This window comes from Sorghum bicolor, chromosome 3 (genome assembly GCF_000003195.3).
Source record: "Sorghum bicolor cultivar BTx623 chromosome 3, Sorghum_bicolor_NCBIv3, whole genome shotgun sequence".
NCBI lineage: Eukaryota > Viridiplantae > Streptophyta > Magnoliopsida > Poales > Poaceae > Sorghum > Sorghum bicolor.
This window is the reverse complement of record NC_012872.2, coordinates 53,640,377-53,646,376: the sequence shown is the minus strand read 5'-3', so window position 1 is coordinate 53,646,376 and position 6,000 is coordinate 53,640,377.

Sequence of the window (6,000 nt, the reverse complement as noted above, 5' to 3'; positions counted from 1 at the left end):
ATCAACGTACTTTTTGTCGAGCGCACTAATCACGGTGCCTCTGAAGAGGTTATCGGCTGCCATGAATGTTTGCTCCTCCTCAGGAGTAAACTGTTCCGGCTTCCCCTTCGCGGCGTGATAGCAACTCATAGCAGTTAACCACAATATCATTCTCGCGCGCCACCGCTTATAGTTTGAACCATTAAAGAGATCCGATTTTAATGCAGCAGCAAAACAACTAACAGAAAAAATGCCTAATATCAGGTTTTTGGATTGTTAGAAAATTAGACATTTTAATGTTTGATTTAATCCAGAAAAATACATTATGTGGTGGCATATATGTGCACGTGTGTAATTTTATCACTACTCAGATTAGAGATAAATATCGCAAGAACTACTGCGAGGAGGGACCAGTGCCGAAGGCACCGGTGGCTCCATTCGCACTAGTCGACATAGTGCGTTGCTTGCAGTAGTGGACCACAGTCGGTGCAGGAAGATATTCGCAGTGTAGTCCCGCGAACGTCCACAAGGAAGAAGACGAAGTAGTCGTAGTCCCGAACGTCCACCGGGAAGAAGATGAAGCCGATCTCGATCCCAATTCGCCGGAGTGGAAGAAGACGATCTCACCGGCGAGCAATCGCGGAAGACGCTCCCCAAAAACCAGATTGCCCGCAACACCCGAGCAAGTGTCTCGATGCTAGGGACAAGACAAGCAAGCAAGCAAACACGCACGCCACGGCTCGGCGGTGGCGGCGCGCGCGCGTGTGGCACCCCTTTTCCCTTCCTCAACTTCTCCATAGAAGCTAACAAAGGCCACCTATTTAAGTTAAGTTAACATATGGTCAATCATCAATACGGTACTAAACCGTTTTCATTATAGCATTAATTATGGACTCTTGAATTAATCATCAAATATAATTATGGGCTAAAGGCCCATTATATTCAACATTATAATCATCCAAGAACATATTTCTCCGTTTCAATATCTGCCTGGTGCTTAGCCTGTCTCATAATAGGAGCCAAAAGAAAATCTTTCTTCTTTTCTGGCAACAAGTCTTCCAAAGCCACTGAAAAACTATATGTACATGATGTGAACCTTTAAGATGTTTGTAAACCTTTTTTGGAGTGAAAACTGTAGAACCCCAGACATATGTCCACTTGTCAAAATCATCACTCAGGTGAAGATCATTAAGGATTATACCAAGTTTTTGGAATTGCTGAAAGGCTTCCTCAGAGAGGGGCAAGTGAAAAATTTCAACAAGTTTGTAGTTTGAGCCACCTGTAACACCGTAAGCCTTCGATCTTTGACAAAAGAAAAGAGATGTGGGAAAACATGAGATAGGATCTGATCATTCCACAAATCCAACCAAAATAAACAGGTTGTACCATTCTGAATCATAACTGAGGTCATCCTTTTAAAATGATGGAGCAGCTTGAGGGAGTCCCTCCACCAGAAAGATCCTCTTCTTACATGAGCCATTGGCAAGGAACCATGGGAATAGTAACAGGACCAAATAAGATGTACCAAGGAATATTGGCCTTATTAAAAAATTTATGCAGATTCCTCAGAATGAGACTCTCATTTTGAGTCTGAAGATCTAGGACTCCCAAACCACCATTTTCCTTGGTGTTACCAACAATTTCCCAAGCTACTTTTGACGGTTTTTGCTAGAAACATCTGACCCTCTCCACAAACAATGCTTTCTATACATATCCACTTGCTTGATTATTGTTTTTGGTAACAGGAATGTGCTCATAGCAAAAGTGGGCAAGGCACTAAAAATAGCATTCACCAGCTCTAAGCTGCCAGCTTCACTAAAAAATGCAGCAATATGAGCTAATCTCCTTTCACAACGATTAACCAGTGGCCAGAAATCAGCAACAGTGGGTTTGGTTAAACTTAGAGGAAGACCAAGATATGTAAAAGGAAGAGATCCTTTGATACAACCAAAGGTATTAACTAAGATATCAAATCTGTCTGGTGGACTATTTAAAGGTACCATCATAGACTTTGAACAATTGACTTTCAAACCTGTGAGCTCTGCAAATGAATTAAGGAGAGGTTTTTAAAAAAATAAATCTCTCTAGCACTTCCATTCATAAAAATTAGGGTATCATCAGCGTAGTGAAGAATTGAAAACTCCTGACAGTGAGGCAAATCAATTGGCAAAGAGATTAGACCTTGAGATCTTGCAAAATTTAGGATGTCCTGAAGAAAATCAGCAGCTAAGACAAAGAGAAGAGGGGATAAAGGGTCACCCTGTCTGACCCCCCTCCTACGGTGGAAGACTTTGCCCGGTACTCCATTCAAAAGTACCAGAACTGAAGATCATCTGCATCCAATCAAGCCATACTGGACTGTTTAGATTATAGATTAGCTAGAACTATTTTTATTAGAAACTAGCAATTTATTTTAGTCAATTTAAATAGTGCCTTACATTCATAAAAATAATCCATGGGATTGAGAGTGCATTTAGCTGGGCGAACGTCTTATCTCAACTTGTCATGAGAGATCGGACGTCCTTTCGACATTCTCCAACTTCTTTGAACACACTAGAAGTCCAAAAATTGGGAGAAAATCTAACTTTACCCATTGGTAGAGTGGAACGCCCAACCCATGTCAGGAATGGTTAGATACTATATGGGCTAGCCCATTAAATATTTAATAAATCAAATAAACTCTATGGTCTGGTTAAAAGTCCATTAAATAGTTTAGTACCCGTCAGTCGTGGCGAGACAGGCAATGAGCGGACGGGCGAGCCTTAATTTTACCAATCAATTCCTTTGATGGCTGGAGTACTTCCTCTCCCTTCTTCTAGTGCCTACATAAACAAAGTACTCCTCCTTCAGTTAATCTCTCTCAAACACACCACAAATCCAGCAGCGTTTTAGTCTCCATGTTACATCTCCTATGTGCACAGGAGATGGAAGACTAGGTCTCTGGAACGTCTTCGTCCATCGGGTTGCTTAGGTGAGGATGGTAATCACGTGTTTGGAGAGTGTACAGCAGCGACATGACTACTCGCTTCGTCCCCTCCCTATTCCCGACACCGGCATCCTCCTGATCATCTTCCTCCCGGTGACACGGTCTTCACGGCATCTTAACGACACTGCACCAATCAAAATGACTACAACAACAAAGCATCATGTCTCTTGCGGATGCTTCCGGCTCTGCCACAAGGTATACAATTCTTACATGTCCTCTCATTTCTTTGATCAAAACCTTGCTATTTAGCGTTAATTGGATGATAATCATGCTTTGTTTACATAATAAGTTGCATGATGTTATTCTGGTTAGAGCTATATTCATATGTATGATGTTTAGGCCTTGTTCAGTTGGTGAAAATTATTGGTTTTGGGTACTATAGCATCTTCGTTTGTATTTGGTAATTATAGTTCAACCATGGACTAACTAGGCTCAAAAGATTCGTCTCGCAAATTACAGGCAAACTATGCAATTAGTTATTTTTTAATCTATATTTAGTACTCTATGCATGCGTCGTAAAATTCGATGTGACGGAAAATCTAGAATTTTTTTTGGAACTAAACAAGGCCTTAATGTGAACAAGCACATGTATGATATCATGGTTATTATGCATATGCCATTTTTCTAGAATAAATTAAACATGAATCTATTTATATTTCTAACAATCAAAAACATGATTATAGGCAATTTTTATCAGTTGGCTTTGTGGATTTGTTGAAACCATTGCCGTTTGAGAGCACTCACTACAAGAGATGGCGCCAAAAAACTATTTTGTGATTGACCTCTATGCATTGTTTTCATGTGGTGATAGAGCAACCTATTGGAGTGCGGACCTCCAATGAGGAGTGTGCATTTCAACATGCTAATACTACTTGCAAGGCTGCTCTGCTGAGCGTCATAGTGGTTGATGCGTATGTGCAACTTTTGACTGATAAGGCTATGTGGGTCGTGGGATGGGCTTGAGGCTTGTTATGGCATTTCTGATGTCACTTCTAAGTTGTACATCATAGAGCAGTTTTATGACTATCAGATGGTTGAAGGTCGTCCGATAATCGAATAGAGGACTGTAGATGTTGAGGACAAGGCTAGAGCAAAAGATGTTAAAGGCAAGAAAGTCATTAAGAGGAGTTCATGTGGTGCAAAAGAACCGTCCCAAATCACAGAAAAAAAAATTCAGCAAGAACTTAAGCAAAAGCCTACCACTTTTTTCAAGAAGGGTAAGAAGATGAATAAGAAAAATATGAACCGTTTCACCTATGGCAGACACTTTTCTAGGGAGTGTCATGAGACTAAGTGGAAGCCTCCTCCGCACAGCAAATGCCGTTGTGACTGAGGCAGCTATACGTGAGTATGGTAATTTATTGCCTTCTATATTTTTTAGTTTGTCATTCACCTAATTAGTGGGTTGATACCGGTGCAAATATTCATATCTGTGTTGACATTTTCTTGTTTTCTTTTTATCAGGTCAGGCAGGCTGGCTTCTTGTTGATGGGGAACGGGCGCGTGCGGCTATTCGTGGTATTGGTACGGTTGATCTAAAGCTTACTTTGGGAAAGACCGTGCAACTCAAGAACATGCATGCATCATGTCCCCCCTCAATAAAGAAGAACTTAATTAATGGCTTATGTCGTGATGACTATAAACTAGTATCTGAATCCAATAAGTGTGTTGTTTCTGAGTATGGAACTTTTGTTGGCAAGGTATGAGAGTGGAGGCTTGTTCTGCTTGTATTTGGTTGATACTTGTTTTAAGTCTGTGAATCATGTGGTGAATAATGTTGAGACAAGTGTTTGGTATTCAAGGTTATGTCATGTTAATTTTAGCCGCATGTCCTGCTTAGCTAGTTTAAATTTGATCCCAAAATTTGATATGGTTAAAAATTTTAAGTGTCATGCTTGGGTTGAAGCAAAATAACCACGTAAGCCTCACAAGGCTGCTGTGACAAGGGAGTTGGCACCTCTTGAACTTATTCATTCTGATATTGTGAGATAAATGGGATATGGACCAAGGGCGTTAAAAGATATTTTATTACCTTTATAGATGATTGCACTCGATTTTGCTATGTATATCTAATGAAACCTAAAGATAAAGCATTGCATTATTTTAAAATCTATAAAGCTGAGGTAGAGAATCAACTTGGGAACAAAATCAAATGGTTGCGGTCCGATCGTAGGGGAGAGTATTTTTCTAACGAATTTTTGAGTTTTGCGTGGTGCATAGAATAATTTATAAGAGAACACCTACTCACCATAGTCTAATGGGATTGCTGAGAAAAAGAACCGCACTCTAACTAATTTAGTGAATGCCATGTTGGAGACTCTAGGTTTATGTAAAGAATAGTGGGGTGAGGCTATTTTGACAGCGAGTCGTGTACTGAATATAGAGTGCCCACAAAGAACAAAAAATTACACCATTTGAGGAATGAGAAGAAGAGATTAATCTCTCTTACTTGCGAACTTGAGGTTGTTTGGCAAAAGTAAATGTGCTGGTAAACAAAAAGCGAAAGCTTGAACAAAAATTATAGATTGTGTTTTCCTTGGCTATGCTATTAACAGTATGGGCTATAGATTTTTAATAGTAAATTCTGCTGTTCCTGAGATGGTTGTTGATAAATCATGGAATCTATATTGTGTTTTCCTTGACAATATTTTTTTTGGAATCTAGAGTTATCATGGAATCTGAAGTTTTGTACTCTTCATTTGGAGTCGGAGAAGCTAACTGGATCATGCACAGTCCTTCGGACGAGATTTGGAAGTTGGATCATGAGCAAATAAAAGTTCGAATTAATTAGCAAATGAAAACGACACAGACAGAACTCGAGACAAGTTCAGAGTCAGACATGCACCTCGCCTGAGGAGCAAGTGATGAGGAAAGCACACGAACGCCATGCGGCGAACCGCAACGCTACGCATTAATTGCCAGGAGAACAAGAAAAGCATGAATCCGCGCGGATCGGCCAACATTCAGCTCGGCGCATTCCGCAGCCCAACCGCTTCATCAGTCCCTGTTTTCCGTGCACGTACGCATCGATCAGG